The sequence below is a fragment of the Pinus tabuliformis genome, chromosome J, assembly GCF_031772625.1.
Source record: "Pinus tabuliformis cultivar Carrire ecotype Pingquan chromosome J, CPIR1, whole genome shotgun sequence".
Classification (NCBI taxonomy): domain Eukaryota; kingdom Viridiplantae; phylum Streptophyta; class Pinopsida; order Pinales; family Pinaceae; genus Pinus; species Pinus tabuliformis.
Window position 1 is genome coordinate 1171693771 of NC_142295.1, and position 21101 is coordinate 1171714871.

The window sequence follows — 21101 nt, forward strand, 5'->3', positions numbered from 1 at the left end:
AGCAGAGTTGTGCATATAAGGAGCAGGGCCTGTCATAGAGTCAGTGGAAGAGGGACGAATCTGTCCACAAACCAATCATTTATTTTTTAAGCGACTTTGTTGACAGGGGATTTTACTCTGTGGAGACTTTCTTGCTGCTTCTTGCGTTAAAGGTTCGATATCCTGATCAAATCACACTTATCTAGGGAAATCATGAGAGTCGGAAAATTACACAGGTATACAAATTCTATGATGAATGCCTTCGGAAGTAGGGAGGTTGCGTGCTTTAGCTTCCCACAGTTCACGTGCTTAACCCGATGAAGAGGGTGATAGAAATAACCATCGAAATCTGAACATATATGTAGCTCCTTCGGGGTTGTGGTTGGAAGATCTGTGGAACACTAGTGTGGATCTTGAGGCGTTGTTGCATAGGCAACGTTCTATGGTGGATTGAATTCGCCTCATGTTTGTGCCACTTTTTAATTATCATTTTTTAGAAATTTAATTGTTTGAGAAACTAAAGTTTTAGGTTGTGGAGATCCCAAATTCAATTGGGTAAATTTCTCTTCTAAATTATTATATGCTACAAAAAATGCAGATTTTTTTTGTTGATTTGAACCCATTTTCAGAAATATGCGCATTAAAATTAGATATTGAGAACGTTTCCAGCTTGTGAGAGGTCGTTTTTTTGCTCGTTGCCAGAGCCGAGGGCAGTAAGACCTACATGGCATAGAAGCCACAGTGTACAAGGTTCTATATTTGAAGAGCTGCCAAAGGGAGAAGTTTCCCGCCTGCGTGGTAACGGGGTTGTTGGAGCTCGAGGACCGTGTGGAGTCGAAAAGAAATCTTGAAGCGAGATAAAATGGACTTTAAAAACATGTCTATATTTTTAGATATTTTTGATTTTGACGATGCTGATTTTCTCATGTTGACATTTGGAATTAGCGTGGGTAGTATGTTCAAGTTAGAAGAAATTTCAAAAAAATGTGGTTCTGTTGATGACTATCAGAATCAAGAGGCACAATCTATTGTGCAAAATCCTGAGATTGAAGACACACGAGTTGATATTTAGGAAGCGTGTGAAGAGGAGCAAAGTGTTGAAGATCAATTGGACAAGCCACATGAAGCTGATTGCAAAGACGTGGCAGAAGAAGACAAAGCTGGAGAAAATTTAAATTTAAATTATGATGATCTCATTAATATTTCTGTGTGTGTAGTCATTACATCAATGAATGATGAAGACATCATAGCCGACTTTCAATGATGAAGACATCATAGCCGACTTTCAGATGGTTGACAACAGAAATAGTGAGAGGGAAAATTATCCTATCCTAATCTTGAGAAGGGCGAGAATAAGAATTCAAGCTTTCCATCACTAGGGAAGATATGAGGTGAAGAGATATCACTACCTCATGGCAAGGAAAGCAAAGATGAAGCCTCGACTCAAGTTGAACAAGTATGGGCCTTGCTGCAAGAAGACAAAAATGAAAACCTCTGTTACCAAGTTGTTTCATGTTTTAATTGTAAGCTTAACTGAGACTAAGACCAACAGGTGTATGTTATTGTTCAGTACCCTTTCCCCATTAAGCGTGAGTGTTGGAATTAATTGAGAAAGATAAAATTAGGTTATTGTTATGATATGATAGGATTGAGACTCTAATCTTAGATCTCAGATCCTACTATCTAGAGAGTGACTGAAACCATCCTATTAGTGTGAGAGCCTATATGTACTACGCTGTCTTGATTGAATAACAGATTGTGTACTGTGTGTAATGCTTCGGCACTCTTTAGGTATTTTGCCTGGAAAACCATTTCATTAATAAAATATCGATTTTTTATCTAGTATAACAGAAACAACAGAAAATATTACCCTGTGTCGAGGGTGTAGCGCTTCTAAATATAAAGCCTACATGATCTGGAATATGCAGAGAAGGGAATTCGGATGAAAAAATTAGGTTTTATTTCGTTCGCCATGCGAGCGGCCCTCTGTATGCCATATATGTATATCATGGTATTCTTCCAACTTTATATCCACGATAGATGTCTATGCATCTTCAGTCTTCCATGTGAAGATGCATACACTATGATTCTGTCATTATAATTTTGCATTCCATCTAGTAGAGAAACTGTCAATATAACTTGGCATTCTTCTTTAGGATTCTGTATGCAGGCATCTGTGATGAATATGAAATTATAATTTTGGGCTTCTTTTTCGAAAAATTTCCGTCCTTATCTGGTAGAAATGGAATTACAGAATACATACGTATTGTTAACCTCTAGCGGACCTAGCATTCACGAACTACTGCCTTTGGTTCCCAATTCTTTTTCGTTTTTATAAAATAATTTTTATAAACGAATAATTTCACATGCCTGAACAAATGAGCAGCACGCTCAATAATCTGGGAAGAAATGAACTTTAACACACCGCTAGGATAAGCCAGGACATGGTTACAGGTTATGAAAATAACTAATATTTAGCACTATAATTAATAATACATTTAAATTATCTTATTTTATTTATTTATTTTTAAGTGTAAATGACACTCTTTCTGAATGTAGGAATAAAAAAGAGTTGCGCAATGAATAATGTGAAGATAATCAGTAGAAAGAAAGGATGTTGTCAATAAAGTATCATGAGACATAAAAAAGAATATCTTAACACACTCCAAATTACATGAGATATATTCAATTGACTTATTTTATTTTATTTTAATAAACAAGGGAGAAGGATAAAAAATTAACATTAAAATATATAAATATAATAATTCACCATGAATTAAAAATCATTTTAATTTAATTTTACAAACGCATAAAAGGTTTAAAAGATTTTATGTATTTTATTAGCCAATAGAAAGGAATATGAAAAATCTAATCCACTATAAAGTTTGCACATTGATCAACATTTCTTGATACTTTTGATGGGACCTGCTTGCAGTTGTACATCGTTACGATAATGGCAACTACACCTCCTACACCGAGGTGAATCATTTGCACACAAATGGTTAGAATATGTTTTTATAATTATCAATTTGGTTATATAAAGTTTGCACATTGATCAACATTTCTTGATACTTTTGATGGGACCTGCTTGCAGTTGTACATCGTTACGATAATGGCAACTACACCTCCTACACCGAGGTGAATCATTTACACACAAATGATTAGAATATGTTTTTATAATTATCAATTGTGAATAACCAAATTTAGAAAATAATTAAAATATTATAATATGTTATTATAATTATCATTTGTGAATAACCAACTTTTGAAAATAATTAGGGATTATTTCTGAGTCGGTAGTTAGGGATGTGTTGTTAATAATATTTGGGGTTAGCAAAGACTAGATTAATAATTAAAACTTATTTTGTTTAGGAATTTATTATGGAAATAATTTTTTAATAGGTTAGGAAAAATGTAGCCATATGAATTATAGCCATTACTAAATGTTTTTATGATTCCACTAATGGATCATGGTTGCCCAATTATGAAATGATTTTTTACCCTTAGGAGATAATGATTTTACCCCTCAATATAATGACCTCACAAATCAATACCCTCCATAAATGTGGCAAGATGGAACAACATTCATGTCTTCATGTCAACTTGAGTAAATCTTTTTGTTTTTGTGTAAGTAATTGAGGTATAGGTGAGAATTGCACCCTATGTAACAACTTATGGGATGGTGAGAGGTAGCTTGCAACTTACAACTCAACACCTTGCATTAGGTCATTTTTATGGCATCCCATAATCAACCCCCTAGAAAGCTAAATGATAAATATAGTTAACATGTCATTTTAAAAGAAACTTTGCATACATTCTCCTTGAAATGTATTAGGGGATTGTCGTATTGTTATTATGCGACTTATCAAAAACCATGAATCATCTACTTACCTAATTATCATTAAATTGTTGATATATCTATCACTAAATAGAAATATGGATTATCTCACTTGATGTAATTTCATTGATACGAGGGTCTATAAAAAGGAAAAATATAATCTCCTTAATAACCTTACTTTTTAATTACATCATGATCCAATTTGTTTAGATATTAACATTTATTCAACTCTCTATTAGAGGTTGTCTTATGAAATGGAACATTTATTTAGGTAATTGTATCACTAATAACATTTACTATTTGGGAAAGAAAGTATTGAATTGGGTCTTTAATCATAAAAGTATCTCTCAAATTTCCAAGCATTAAACTTGATTAACGATCAAGCTTTAAAGATTACTTAATAGTTAAGCTTGATTAGTGCTTACTTAACCATTAAGCTTGACTTATAATTAATAAACTATATTTTAACATGATTATTTAATATTTAAATTGATAAGACTCTTGTGAATCTATAAGGTTGACTAGCATAGTAAAATATTTATATTTTATTATTTATCCCTTCAAGACCCTCACAAGGTGGTTCTCTCAAATTAATTAATTTGAGGATAAGAAAAAAGTGAGAGGGGCTCGAGGGGAAGTATGGGAGGAGAGTTGGTGAAATTTGGGAGTGGGTGGCACGGGAGGAGAGTTTTTGACATTTGGGAGTGGGTGGAATTTATTTGGGGGGGATAGAATTGGTGTGAGGGATAGGTCTAGGGATTATTTTGGTTTTCGTAATGCACGAAAAACTAAGATATGGAGAGCTACAAAAGGAGGAGATTGCAACAAAGAGTGTTTAGACTTTGATAGTAGAGTTTGTAGTTGGGAGGGTGTTGGATTGATAACTCAGACAAGCTATGTTGCAGTTGGAGTTGGGTTCGAAGTGCTAGGAACTTGTGGAGCTTGGCTCAGCTAGGAATTCATATAGCCTTTCCTAGTACAGTGGCATATTCAATGCAGTGGCCCTAACATGAATAGTGCAACAAAGCCATGATATTTTTTTTATCAATTATCATTTTCAAGATTCTTGTTCATTGTCATTGTAAATTGTTGTATTTTATTTTTATTCAAAATCAAAATGAAACAAAAGAAACAATAGTAGTGACATTAAACATGTGATATTTGTTGATGTAATTCTTTATACAAAATTGATGTCACCTCGAAAAGGATATCTTTCACAAGGTACCAGAGCATCTTTCAAAATCTACGTCCTAAACCCAACTCACCTAGGCCCACTTTCACAATTGTGCTCTAGAAAATTTCCAAATTTTTCACCTCACCTAAAGCCCACTTTTACACTTCTTCTCTAGAAACATTCCTTCTTTTTTTTTTTCCCTCTCTTCTAACACAAATAGCTTGTGGGAGATCCTTACCTACATGTAAAAACAAAAATGATTCCAAACTTATTAACTTCTTTACATTTCATTTAAATAAACCTCCAAAACACTAACATAACAAAACATGAAAACACACATCATATAACTAGAAAACACCATCATATATAAACGGAAACAAATTAATTGGAAGGTTATCAAATTATGTAATATGAAAAGTAAGAAGATTGTGTGGAATGGTGGGATATTGAAATATTTAATTATATTTGACACCTTATATCACTTGCAACCAAATAATAGTTAGTTACACTTGTATTAATTGTTAATTACACTTGTTCTGAAGGTTTTGCAAATCTCTAGATTAGGTTTGTAAATATATCTAAATTACATGACATACCACTGTAGACATTAAAGGTTTGGTTGGCATATCCCTGAGGGATTTATATGAAGTGGAGAGAAACTGGCGAATATTCCTCCTTGGATAGGGATACCAATCAATCTCACTTGTTGGTTTCTATAGCAGGAGGAAGTAGAACTCGACAATGTTCCTTTGCTACATTACACCCACACCTCGTAAGACTTCTGTGATAAAAATGGCACTATGAAAGACAAACAGTAAGATCTAATCGATCTCCATTATTATGGAAGTGGGCTTCAAAATTCTCGACCTAAATTTCTACAAAGAGATTCTATTAAAACCCACCCATGATTGATTAATTGAACAACATAAAAAGTGGGCTAGATTGCTTGAAATGGAACATTTAGACAACCATTTAACTACTTAATCATGAGAAAGCAAACATTAGAGTTACATAACATACTATATAATTTAATTTTCCGAAAATTTATGTTGCAACGTTTTGGAAAAGTATTATTGACAGGAAAGGTTTATTCTACGGCCCATGTGTAAGGGTTTTGGTCTTTTATCACAGTTAAAATTATAAAAAGTTTAAAAAATTTAAAAATAAATAAATTAAATAACGTTACAAAATATTTAAATATTATCTACTTATAAAACAATTTGTACGTGATAGATCCCCTAAAATTATATTAAATCTTTATTTAAAATAAATAAATCTATAATAGTATAGACATAGGAGTTCTAAACTTCACCGGACAAACTCCACAGATTTCAAATCGGTCTGCTTAACCCCTCGAAAGCATGGACCATTTAGATTCGAGAATTGGACACCACATGCTCCCCAAGTAATGTTCCACGTAGAAGAAAAACATACTGCCAATCTTTGACAACCCACACTTCAAAAATTACATGCGTAAGGCTTAGTCAGCTAGCACAAGATCGGATTCGACCTAACTTATGTGACAACGGTTGATTGATAGAATGGATTGGAGGCTCGTATTTAGAGGGCCAATAATTTATTTTACAGGCGTACAATTAAGCGTGGAAGCTGCCGCAAAGACCCTCTGGTTTGACCTAGGGTTTCCTCTTCGAGAGTGCCGACGCAGCAGTCCCTCGGCACAAACCTCACCATATACAGAATAGGAGCCTCCTCCCATTATTAACAAGAAGGATGAGATAGATATCAATGGCGTTCTGTACGGGAGAAATAATTTCAGGTATTTTATATAAATATGGATGATAAACATTAAGCGTAGTGTAATTAGGTGGAGGAGTTGTCTTGAAAGTTATGGAAATTTTGGTTTTAAGGAGGAATTGTCCTAAATGTTATGGAAATTTTGGTTAAATTTAAAAAAAAATTGGCAATGATTTTTGTTGATTTAAATTATAATTGTTAAATTTCAAAATTTTAGGTGTCCTAAAAATGATGGTGCTGAATCTATTTCCACTAAAAAAATTTTGATGACACTGAATCTATTTCCACCATCAAAATAAGATTAAACACTACTTCTACAAAATATTTTAAAAAATTTTCACCTTTACCCATAAAAGCAATTCCTCCCTCCACCACGTTAGACTACTCCTCAACATTATATGTGAATGGTAGGTGAAAAGCTGCAGTCTTGCTACAGTCATTATTGAATGTCCCGTCTTGTCATGGTGACGATAGCACAAATTCCTTTTATGACGCGTACACTTCTGATTCAACTAATATTTTCACAAATTTTACAGTGTGTAAAGCATTTGTTGGATAGTTATTGCTTAATTTAATATTTATTACTTTTGACATATTTTCTAGGTTTTGTGATTTTTTTTAATGCCAGAGGTAGTTTTTAGGTTTTTGAAGGTAGCCTCCTTTTTAATGAAAAATCTTACAAACGTCATATATTACGTATTAAAATGTCTCATAAATTAAAATATTTTATAGATGTGCGAAAAAACTATTAAAGCAATCGAAATTTATAATAACAAATTGATAATATAAATACACCTTCATTTCTTAAATTATTAAAACTTTTATATGTTTAAAAAATATATTCTAGTTTTTTAAATATTCAATAATTTTAAATAATAAATGAATTTAAATTAATTTTTATATATATATATATATATATATATATATATATATTTATTTATTTATTTATTTATTTTGTAAAGGTAATAGTGTATTTTAGTTTATTTATTATTATTTATTTTTGTGTTAAATTTTTGGATGTTAATTGTGTAAAAGATTTTATACATTTTAAAGATTCCGATAAATTGTGGAAATCTCTACTCTCAATTATTATTTATTTTATAAAGTTGATAGTGCATATTATGTTATTAGTAGTGCAAAGAAAAACTCTAGCAATATATTTTAATTCTTGACCACCATTAGTTTAACATTGACTAGTGCAAGTTATAATGTTTAATTTGAAAAACAAATATTTATTGTTCAATAATATTGAAAAAATTATTTGTTAAACATTTGACTTGACGATATTTTGAATGTTTTATTGATGCCTTTGCACAATACAATACTATATGGATAGCTTCCTCAACTTTTAATTTATGGATATAGTTGCAATATTTATACCGATGTTTTTAGATATTTGTAGAGTGATTTTTCATTGTTAAGTTTAATAGCAAAACCATTCAGAAGTAAAATCCTTAAAAATAGCTCATATCCAAATAAATAATAAATTTACAATCAATTAATAGGAACCATACTTTAAGTAAGTATTTGCAAAAAAAGGATTAAGTGCTACTTTTTGAAGTTTCTAGCATGGAATCGCTCTAAAAAATTGTGGTCAAATTCTGATTTATGTTGTTTAAATTGGTTTTTTAACTGTATATATGGATTCAACACCCTCAACTTGAGGGGCACTTAGATTGTGAAGAGTTCACCTATCAAACTTGTAATTTCAATGAATCTTTCTAGGATTCTAGATAAATATGATCAGAAAATAAACTAGAAAACTTTCAAGAAAGTCTCACTTAAGGAGGACTTGATAAAAAATAAATAGGAACAAAATGTAAATAAATATACTTACTACGAGTTATTTCTCACTAGTATTTATTAGTTCTTTCCCATTTTTAGGAATGAAAATGTAAATGTGAGATAATACACTCCAAAATTTATGCAAGTTCTTTCCTCCTTGTCCTTTAATACCTAATTAATTTTTTCACTTCATATATGAATTTCAATTTTTCTGAATCATATAGTACAATTTGTCATTAATGAATTTATCAAATATTTAAAATTTATAAGCCCATGGTATTTTGGTATTTTGCCACTCATAGTATTTGTTGTAATGAAATCAAAGCTTCGCAATAAAAATTTGAATTAAGTTAACTAATATTAAAAAGTCATCATATTGTGTGAAACTTTCAATTTTGTTAACGAACAAAATGTTTTATAAAATAAATTTAAATATTATAAAAGATAAATTGATTTATTTTCTTTATCTACCAAGTGAATGATAGAACAATATTTAAGGTCAAACATTGATTAGTTCATTGTCAACAATGAAGGGATGTTAAAGTCGTATATCCCAAGTCAAATACTAATCAATTGACGATCAAGAATGAAATGAGTGATATACTATGTGCCTTCTCCAATGACCAGAAGAAGCAAGATTATTATTATTCTACTAAAACCAACATTTCTCTCTTGTATTTTAAGAAGTTGTAGTTTGTTTTAAGAAATATGAAAAGGAATTAGTTAGTCTTTTTTGAAATTTTATTTATAATTTTATTTATAATAGGAAATTATTAAAGAAAATATTTCCTAAATATCGATCATTTTGATGTGTTTAGAGGATTTAAAGAGTCAATATTGTTAGTCCCTGCCGGACTATAGCGTTCGATGGACCGTTGACCACGTATTAGTTCTTGAGTTGACCATAAATTTTTAGTGTTTAAGTGATTTTAAGCAAAATTTATCCCCAAGGATATCGGTGTAAAAAACTTATAACCAAAGTTTTGAATTCAAGGTCTTATTGCAGGCCTCACGTGCCCCGATGTTGTTTAAGCAAGGACAAGTAATTTTATCCTGAGTTTTTCAATTGCGCAAACAAGTTGCCATTCAGCCGGGACAAGTAATTTTATCCTAAGTTGCAAGGACAAGTAATTTTATCCTAAGTTTTTCAATTGCGCAAACAAGCTGCCATTCAGCCGGGACAAGTAATTTTATCCTAAGTTTTTCAATTGCGCAAGCAAGCTGCCATCTGCCATTTCTTCTGGGCACTTGTCACTTCTTCTACGCTCCTATCTCCTCTCGCTGATAACTTCGTGGCAGCACATGTCGCTGAATGGCCGCTGCATGTAGTTTCATCTATTCCAGAAAATTGAACAATGCGACCTTGTTACATTAAAGGGGCTCTGTGCCCCTAAGCTGACACAGGAATTCCCGCATTCTCAATTGATCGGCCCTAATTTAGCTGTATCTGCTGCTGGCCTCAGCTTCCTACGTCAACTGTGGAGGTTTCCCTGTTTCTCAGCTTCATACTTTAAAGAAGCGCAGACCGATTCCATACATGGAAGCCTGCAGATTCTTCTTCCGATGTTTAATAGCTCGCTGTTGAAAGCCCTGGCGGCCTTTTACAACTGAAATTGTGGCAATGGCTGATCGTCCGGCCGGGAGAAACCTCGGGATGCGCGAGGGGCTGAGAAGGTATTCGTGCGACCTTTAATGCTTTTCCCTCTATCACTAATTAAAAATTAGCTGATCTTGATCAACCATATCTTTTCTGCCTGCGAAATTATGTATTTGCTTTTCTTGTTTATGGGCGCTACATTTTGGCTTTTGGAAAAGAATTCATAATCCAAAGATTTTACGCCGATGTCATCGATATTACTGACTGTAGTTCGTTATTTTTTTGTTCTTTGAAGCTTTTCTTCATGCACTCATATCTTTTCAAAATTTACGTAGAAATTGATACCAAATTCAACTAGTTCTTCTGTTGTATTTTTTTTTTTTTCATTTCAGGCTGATTCGATTTTGTAATTTTTTCAATGGTTTTTTCCTTGAGCTGTAAAATTTTACAATTGCCCAAAATTTTCACAGAAATGTTTGGTTCTCTTTTCCACCAAAATCAACGAGTTCCTGTTGTGTTTCAAGAATATTTTTCGTTAGGCACTTTGAAGTATTTTTTGCTTTCAAAGTCTTGCTGCAAAACTTTAGTACCTCTTTTTAGATTTGCTAAACGGTCTTTTTCCTTAATTCATCAGTTACTGTGTTTGTTTTATTGAGGTCGAGAAATGGCAGACATCAGGTAAGGCTTCTGTTTTGCTTTCACATGTTCACCCATAACAATCAATGCTTAACGCGGGGTTGCTATTTTACCTGTGTTATTTCACGGCCTATTCCACCATAGGAGAAACTGTCACCTTCCCTCCATGGTCGAAAAGGTGGTCGAAAAGGTGATATCAGCTTCGCTCTGTCCTTCTCCATCTTTTTAATCATCAGCCATGGCTTATGCATAGATCCTCTCGTAAGGCAAGCGAAGCATTCATTCATCAACCAACAACAGCAGCTGAGAACCACCATGGAACGCTTGTGAGCTATTAAATTTTAGACATACTATAATCAGGTAAGAAGATTGATTCTTTTATTATATTTTTACATATTGTATTCATGTTTCACAGATCAATACACGATATTCTGTTTTGCTTTCATATGTTCACCCATAACAATCAATGCTTAATGTGGGGTTGCTATTTTACATTCATTTTTAACAATGTTTTTTGGGCGATAAAATATTCCACCCATTATTGCAAACTTCACATGCCCCCATGTAGTAAGGTTGCAACAATTTTATTTTATCCAAAGTGGGTTATGGCAAGGTTTTCTAATATCAGCAATTTTATTTTATCCAAAGTAAGGTGGTGGCAAGGTTTTCTAATATCTAAAGTCAAGTCTTATCTTGGAAAAGTTTTTTATATCTAATCTTTTTAGAACAAGAGGAAATTTATTTATATATAAATTTACTGCCAGATGGTTATCTGCATGGCTATTTCTGTATTTATTTAAGAACCCTGACGTGCAACCCAGGAAGAAGAGCATAAGAGTAGTTAAGCGTTGAGTTTCTTTTCCCTGCAACTCAAATCAATTCATAATAGAAAGAAAGAAAGAATCCCTTTGTTGATGAACAATTTGGAAGAGATTTCCGAAAGAGTTTTTGTGGAGACCATCATTAGCACAACACTGTGCATCATCAGCACCACAGCATCGCATTTAAGAATTTTTAAAGCAACTCTTTCTCTGGTATGCTTTCTGCAAGCTTGAGCTTTCTGCTACCTTGAATGATATATATTAGATGTATTCTGCACAACCAGTAAAAAAATATCTCAAGTACGCTTTCTAGTAATATTTCTGGAACCTTGAGCAATATATAATAAATATACCAATACAAAGAGAAAATATATCTAGGAAGTGTAATAGATAGATTCCACTTTATGCAATCGATTCCAAGTTACAAGTTGTTGTTTCTGTTTGATTTTCTCTTATATCTATACTGCAGTAAAAAATAATAGGAATTTTTTTGTGTACCTTGGAGAGATTAATGATTTGGCCTTGAGTTGTATCTGCAGCACTTACAAGTTTGGAATGAATCACCATCTGCCCACCAATGAACCTTATATCTGCAGCGCTTGCATGTTTTGAATGAATCACCATCTACCCACCAATGAACCTTATGAGCTCGGGTGCTATGTAGGTATTTAGACTAAAAACTCGAGGTTGAAAACATGTATGCATTTTTTTCTCCTCCTTTTGGAGTCACCAAGCCTACCACATCCACACCAAGTCCTTTCCACACCAAGCCCTTATAATGCTCACCAGAGCTTGACAAGAGAGAATTAGGCCTGCGTAAAGAGAATTAAGCCTGCATAAAGGGCTATATATCATAGTGCTCCTACTTTCTTAGAAAGGAAGGCATCACACCGCCCGTGACCAAGGGCAGCCATCACACCCTGTGTGACCAACAATGTACGAAGGTTGTTTCAACATTTTTGTTTATATAATATCTTTTACCACAATTTTTACCCATAGTGTCTTCTTTGTCATATCCCATCCCATCTTTGCCCCTATCTTTGCCCCTACGATCCTTCTTTTAACCCATTCACTGCAACAAACACCCTCTTCGTGGAACTTAAACCCACTTTCTCCCACTCCTTCTCAAAAAATAACCTATTCACTACCACAAACACCCTTTTCGTGGAACTTAAACCAACTTTATCCCACCCCTTCTTAGAAAACAACCCATTCACTGCAACAAATACCCTTTTCCTGGAACTTAAACCCACTTTCTCCCACCTCTTCTCAGAAAACTTCCGCCACCCCTTGCTCGTTCTTCGCTTTGTACATATCCAGCACGTATTGCGAGTTAGGTTTTCAGGGATCCAAGTTAGCAGAATTACTGATGTTCTAAAAACGATGAGTGGAATTAGGAATTGGAAATGGAATACCAAAGTAAAACAGAGAATTGGAGCAAGGAATCTGAGTGAAAAACAAGGAAGCTGAGAGCAACGAAGGGAAGAAAATGTTTGTCATGCTGAGTGAAGACAATGTTTGTGTTGTGTTGGCGAATTTGTAAAGGCGAGTAGGGTGGCACAGCGCATTACCTCACGTCCACCTACTCACCTACTCCATTGCATGCATGTAACCAACGTGGCATCTCCATGTCGCAGGTAATGGACTACTAGCAAACGAACATGCAGGTAATGGACCAACAGCAAACGAACAATAGGGGGAGACATGGGATGGAAGGAAACCGAGGAGAGTGGACAGGTGGAAACATACACCAAGAAATGGTGGGAGACCGTGATGGGAGATACGACTGCCAGGAAAGTAAAAAGGTAACCGTAACGGCTTAAAATATACAATTTTATTAATATTTTGTCATTCTCAAACAGGACATCATATTTTATTAATATTTTGTCATTCTCAAACGGGACCTCTATGATGGGCGTAGACTGTGAGAAACCATGAATGTTGGCTAAGAATTCGTTGTAGTTCATTATATATTATGTATTTTATGCCTTTAAATTTACCCGCTTGGTTTTCAATGATAAAAATTTAGTTAGTAAAATTTTTATATTGCAACATATTTTACCAATGGTTTGATTTTTAAAAAGTTAAACAGATTTAACTAGTAGTTAATTTATATATTTAACTGAGATTTATTCATTTGTTGCTTCTATTTTACCACAAGTTTTACCCACAAGTTTTACCAATCGTTTGATCTTTAAAAAGTTAAATAGATTTAACTTTCAGTTAATTTACATATTTAACTAAGATTTATTCATCTGTTGCTTCTAGATTTAACTTTTAGTTAATTTACATATTTAACTAAGATTTATTCATCTGTTGCTTCTAGATTTAACTTTTAGTTAATTTACATATTTAACTAAGATTTATTCATCTGTTGCTTATTGAAAAAATTGCTTCTAAAAATTAAAATGAACAAAATCATAATATACATCCAACAGAATATAAATCAGGTAACAATAATCTATTTCGAAAAACAATCTTACAATCTGTTTTTCACTCTAGCCTTATCTTACAATCTGTTTTTACAATCTGTTTTTCACTCTAGCCTTATCTTACAATCTGTTTTTACAATCTGTTTTTCACTCTAGCCTTGTGTTTTATCTTACAATCTGTTTTTACAATCTGTTTTTCACTCTAGCCTTGTGTTTTACAGGTTTTGAAGTTTCTAAAGATTAAATAAATCTAGGAAACTCCCCAAGTATGAGTTATTAATTCATTATCTTGGATTTTTGACACTGATGGATTCCATCTTCAATGAGGAAATATTTATGCATCTTAGAAACACTCTTGTGCAGATTTGAAACCACGGTCTTTTTTTTGCAATGAATATTCCAAGCTTGAAAGACTGCTAATTATATTTCTTTGCAATGAATATTCCAAGCTGGAAAGACTACTTCCTTAAATAATACAACATAGGTTCATTGTTGACACCGATTTCTTTGCAATGAATATTCCAAGCTGGAAAGACTACTTCCTTAAATAATACAACATAGGTTCATTGTTGACACCGATTTCTTTGCGATGAATATTTCAAGCTGGAAAGACTACTTCCTTAAATAATAGAACATAGGTTCATTTGAGTTGTTCAAAAAAATAGTTTTGCTGAATACTATAAATAAGTAAGTTGTTGGGCCGACCATTTTTACTGCAACACATTATTCAAAAGTTTTTCTTTCATTATATTCTTATAATTCTTTTTTGATGGACTCTCTGACTGATGTACAGATATTCACTGACTAATGTGTCATTTCATGACCACTCGAATTAGATTATTCAAAAAATAATTTCATGACCACTTGAATTACATTATTAAAAAAATAGTTTTGCTAAATACTATAAATAAATAAGTTGATGAGCTGTTGGGCCGACCATTTTTACTGCAACACATTATTCAAAAGTTTTTCTTTCATTATATTCTTATAATTCTTTTTTGATGGACTCTCTGACTGATGTACAGATATTCACTGACTAATGTGTCATTTCATGACCACTCGAATTAGATTATTCAAAAAATAATTTCATGACCACTTGAATTACATTATTAAAAAAATAGTTTTGCTAAATACTATAAATACATAAGTTGATGAGCTGACCATTTTTAATTTTCTATCGTTATATTTGTAAAATTATTTTTTATTGACTCTTTCACTCACTAACTAAGTCGAGTTTGTAAACAAAAAAATTGAATCTTGCAGTGGGCCTTCTGAAATGTTGCTCATCATTTTCATCTTCTTGCTCGGCCTACTCTTAGCTTCCTAACTTTCTGCAGTGGCTTGCAACAACTGTTCAATAATGTCTTAAGGCCAATATTGATATAACAAGTGCCCGGAGAAAAGATCGTGCTAAATTATGAAAACTTTGGATATTTGATTTTGGCAGGCTAGCTGGTAATTTGGTTGGAAATAACTTTGGATGTGTATATCGACTTAGACTAGCTCCCTGGTAATTGTGAAATTTGGATAAACATTTATGAATTCAAAAAGATAACCAGCATTGGCAAGTTCAACAGGCTAATAAATTTAAGGATTTCATCTCTAAATTTAAGGATTTCATCTCGCAGGTAATTTCGAACTAACTTTGGATATGTCGAAGGCGTGATGCGGAAGGATTTCATCATGCCGGTAATTTCGAACTAACTTTGGATATGTTGATTTTGGCTAGTTCGCTTGTAATTTCGATCTAACTTTGGATATATCGACTTTGGCTCGTTGGTAATTCATTTATGAGTTCAAAACAAATATCAAACATTGACCAGTTCAACAGGCTAATAAATTTAAAGATTTCATCATTGGCACTTTCAACATTGACCAGTTCAACAGGCTAATAAATTTAAAGATTTCATCATTGGCACTTTCAACAGGGTAATAAATTTAAGGATTTCATCTCGCCTGAGTAAACTTAGAATAAAAATTTTATACATAATACCCTGAATAACTTCATTCCCCTATCAAATCGGCAGGGACTACCACTGCCTGCAGTCCTTGTTATATGAAGTTTGAAATTTAATAGGGTATAAGTACAAATTTCTAAGAGAATGTAGTTTTTATCATCCACACTCTTTGTATGAACCTACAAATTGTTTCATCATATAATGTTTAAGGGATTGTTTTATGCCTTGTTTTACAATGGATCTCATGAGAATTCATTACTATACTCTCTCATGAGAATTCATTACTATTTAGTATAGTAGAGTTGATTTTATTTTCTAAGCTAGCAACTAATTGATATTTTTGGTTTGTATTTTAGATTAATTTGAGTTAATAATCTTTTTATAGTATTTTAAGTTTCTATTATTCATTTTTTTTCATTTTATCACAATTTCTCAACAAATTTACATTTGAAAGTATTTTTTATTTTACTATTATTTTAAAAATTGACAAATTTCTTTATTTGTCAATGGTTCAATCAAGCCATAGCATATTTATGCAAATTTTCTTAAGTTGCATATTTATGCAAATTTTCTTAAGTTGTGAGTGGCTTATTCTTTAATTTCTTTATTTGTCAATGGTTCAATCAAGCCATAGCATATTTATGCAAATTTTCTTAAGTTGTGAGTGGCTTATTCTTTGATTTGAAGCAAGCTTATAGAAAGAAAACATTAGGAGGTACAAATTTACATTTGAAAGTATTTTTTATTTTACTATTATTTTAAAAATTGACAAATTTCTTTATTTGTCAATGGTTCAATCAAGCCATAGCATATTTATGCAAATTTTCTTAAGTTGTGAGTGGCTTATTCTTTGATTTGAAGCAAGCTTATAGAAAGAAAACATTAGGAGGTAAATTTCAACCATGGGCTAATTTTCTATCTAATTTTCCGAAAAAAAAGTTCACTATTTAAAAAGAAAATTAATACAATTTGCACAAATTCTATAAGATAGAAGTATTTTATTATAAAACACATTTTTTTTTGAGAAACTATATAGAATCCTTACCTGAATATTTAAAAAAAAATATCACCAAACTTTTATGATTGATATATTTTTAATTAATAGCTTTCACCAAGGCTTTTACACATTTAGATTGATATACATCCTTAAAAAAAAATATCACCAAACATTTTATGATTAATATATTTTTAATTAAAAGCTTTCACCAAGGCTTTTACACATTTAGATTGATATACATCCTTAAAATATTTCATAGTCTTCTTTCCTTCGAAGCTAGTTGTCTTGTGTTTATACATTAGATACATAGTCATAGTTATGCTCTAAATGGGGAATAGAACACCATTTTTGACGACAGTAGGATAGGTCATACTCCGCGTAATTTTAAAATTATAATCTATAAATACCTCTAGACTTATTTAATTTTCCACCATAACTTTGAAAAGGCATTGCACTTGTAATATCCCTGGTGTAAGCTACCATAAAAACTCTAGTAAAATGAGGGTTTAAATATTAATAATTCTTATATTGATATTACATGAAGAATATTCTTGTAATTCTTAATTATAAGAATATTACAAGAATTAATTCTTGACTATTTTATTTAGAAGAATTTATGTTATTCTATCTAAATAAATTAGAAAAGTTATGGATAAGTGATATTTTGTTCATAAGGAAAAAACAAATCTACCTTCAAAAGAAAAGCATGAGATATTTATGGATGATTTATTTAGTGATTGTAGAATTTAGAAAAATATGATTTATGGAGTGATTGATGGATGATTTACTGAGTGATTTTAGGATTTAGGAAAAAATTGATTTATGGAGTGATTCTTTGTTTGTAAATTGGTCTTCTATTCATTCTTCAAAAAAGTGTACATCATTAACAAAAGCACAGGTAGTCTCACCCCGACCAGGTTTGTTCACTACTGGTATTAGCAAGTGATAGTAAAACAAAACAATAGAAAGTAACAAAGAACACAGCTAAAAGGACCAGAAGCACTTCAAGGAAAGCAAGATACATAAAACAGTTGATATCGTATCAATCATCAGAAGTGATGGAAGTTGGGTGGTTCAGGGCTGTTCGAGGAGGTAGAGGAGGGAGGAAGGAAAAGTTCACATGCTCTTCGAAATGGGCCATCCATGCCTCCAAGTTTTCAACTTTCTTGGAGAGTAGATTCTAGATGTGCTAGACCACCACCACACCTTCCCAAGTATGGCACTGAAAACAATGCATCTTGTTCAGTGTCACGATAAGCTATGCATGTTCCTCATGCCTCACATGCTCTACGGTAGCCAATCTATCCATAATTGTTTGGATGATTTCTTGACAACGATCCATGTAGCATGGCTATTTCTAACCCCTTCATCATTGGTGTGCCACCCCCTAACTTTGTCCTCCTCGACGATGAGCAAACCCTCCTCTGTGTCGACATCTCATGGTTTGGACACCTCGGATACCAATTGAAACTCCTGGGTCTCTACCTCCCCGAACCTTCGAACCATCCTTGAAATTTCCACCAGATCTTCATCCCCCACAACTTGCCGAAGTTGATGAGCGAAGATAACCAGCCCTAGAAGCATTGGATCCTATATGTTTTCCACTGGATGCGAGAACCATAACAGATAGACTCCTACCAGCTACAAGGTCGATTGAATTAGGCTTCAGATGGGATGACCTACACGAAGTGTGAGGTGTCGGCCTCATTCAAATGCAATAGAAAACACTTACCAAAAGAGAAATGGAGGGGTTCCCTCCTTCCACCATGAATATTGTCTACCTACTATCCCAGCCATGTTTTTGGGAACTTTTTCTCACCACCAGCAACAGAAAACCACTGACATGTGAGGGGAAAATGATTCCCGCAACCTAGTCTTCCACCCACAGTGCACTACGCCACGAGGGCAAATAACACTAGTTGAAGAACTAGTGAGGGTGCCAATAACAATGTCTCATGAGGCCCGAGCACAACATCCCTACCCCAACTGCTTGGTAGAAGAATTTCCCACCATTTGCTGAACCGTCATTTCTCCAGGGTAAATGAATTATGCAATCAGCTACTCCAACCCACTAAATGTATGCACATGCTTAACCAATACTTCACTAGGATATACCCTCGCGGGAGCTGGAATAACCGTTGATGGTAATCCGCCACCTTTCCCACACTACTCACGCTCACGACTTAGAAATTTCCCTTTCTAACCTCACACACCGGGAGTCATAATAAAACCATTCACCATGCAGGATTTCAAAATTGAGGTAGGCCCTGTCTAGGTTAGCATAGGTGTCCTCCCCGGTCATGAATGCTTCGTTGACACCACCACCTGCAACGTACCCTTTGAGCGACTATTTCACACACTTAAGAATTAGTTCCCCTAATCTCAAGGTACTTGGAGAAGGCCTGGGCGAAGGCCTTCATATATACATGGACATGCCCATCATCAGTCCCCACGCGGTCCTTTGGGGCTTGCAACCACGTCATTCAACGCCCCCATCGCGGATGATTTATGGAGTGATTTATGGGTTATTTATGGAATGCTTTTAGGATTTAGAAAAGCTATTAAAATTTCCTAATTCTACTTATTACAAGCCTGTGAGAAAATATGAGAACCAATGACAAAATACACGTAGAATGGAGCCAAGATAAAGGAAGGAGGGGTTCCAAGCATGAAGCAAAAGATAAGTAACTATTCTCTTTTAAAATTATTGTGTTTTCATATAGCGCATCAAGAAATAAGAATCAAACTTATTTTCTTGAAAATTTTCATATGATAAAGAGTCAAGACTATTTTCTTGCGAAAACTTCCAAAGACTTCTATGTATAGATGAATAAGTGTTTTGTTCATTGAATTCTTAAAATATTTCATGCACATTGAATTCTTAAAATATTTTCATGGCTAAATAATTCTGTGAATTGCATGATTTATTGGAAAATAGATTCCAAATATGTTGTTATGAAACCAAATCCAAAAATATAGAAAAGGTAGATCAATGACTTACAAATCAGCCTCTTCGAGGGGGCAACCTACTTTACATTACACAAATGAACAATTCTTGGATGATACAAATAAAAAAACCTCCTTTCTATATATAGGAGTCTAAGGGTCACAGTATAATCAAAGTTGACATAACCATAATAATATAAGGGCGTAAAATTAATAATAGTGGGATTCTACAAGGCACAATAATAACAATATGGGGATAATAGGGGCACAACCATAACAATAAGGGCTACAATAGTAATGGGGGAATCACTACTATTATAGGGACCTAACATGCCCCTCTCCTTCAAAAAATTGGTGTCCTCAGCGCTTGAGTAGTTTTGGATGCTTTTGTATAAAATTCTTATCGTCCCATGTGGAATCCCCAACAGGTAAGTTCTTCCACTTGATGATATACTTTGAAATTTATCAATTTTGTAGATGTCGAGTTCTTGTTTCTATGATTGGTTCAGGTTCCAATATGATTTTTCCCTCCTCATCAAGCTCTAACAATATTGTTTGAACTTGGAGCTCATCACCTATAACCTTCTTTAAGCATGAAACATGGAAACTGTGTGCAGTCGAGAAGCTACAGGAAGCTCCAATTTATATGCCATAGTACCTATCATTTGCAACACCTTGTACAGACCATAATACTTTGGTGATAACTTATCACCCTTCTTATCTTCCTTGAGGGACATTTATTTATATGGTTTTATTTGTAGGAATACCCAATCATCTACATCAAAACGTCTTTCACTGTGATGTTGATCTGCTTGTTGTTTCATTCTATTCTGCACCAAAGTGAGGTTATCCTTTAAGAGTTGGATAAATTGTTGTTGATGATCGATGTGATCTTCCACTGCTTGAAACTTAGAATTTTCTCTTGATGGCCAATGGATAATATCCATAAAGTTCCATAAATGGGGTCATTTTTCCTGTAGTATGGTACGAAGTGATATACCACCATTGAGCCAAAGGAAACCATTTTCCCCATTGTGTATGTTTATCAGATACAAAGCAATGAAGATATCCTTCCAAAAATGTGTTTACTATCTCAGTTTTCCTATTACATTAAGGATGATAAGTTTAGCTAAGAGCTAACTGAGTACCAAGACAAGAAAATAATTATGTCCAAAACTTTTTA

General features: G+C 33.3%; 1 long non-coding RNA gene across 2 annotated transcripts; it reads left to right on the forward strand.

Annotated features, from left to right (window-relative positions):
- The first annotated feature begins 9772 nt into the window (after positions 1–9772).
- On the forward strand, positions 9773–11209 carry LOC149231255 (uncharacterized). Of its 2 annotated transcripts, none has more exons than XR_016248044.1 (2): positions 9773–10205; positions 10763–11209. It is a non-coding gene; the product is annotated as an uncharacterized LOC149231255 (long non-coding RNA). The 2 variants fall into 2 exon arrangements; XR_016248045.1 differs by having other exon boundaries at positions 10909–11209.
- Positions 11210–21101: the final 9892 nt, after the last annotated feature.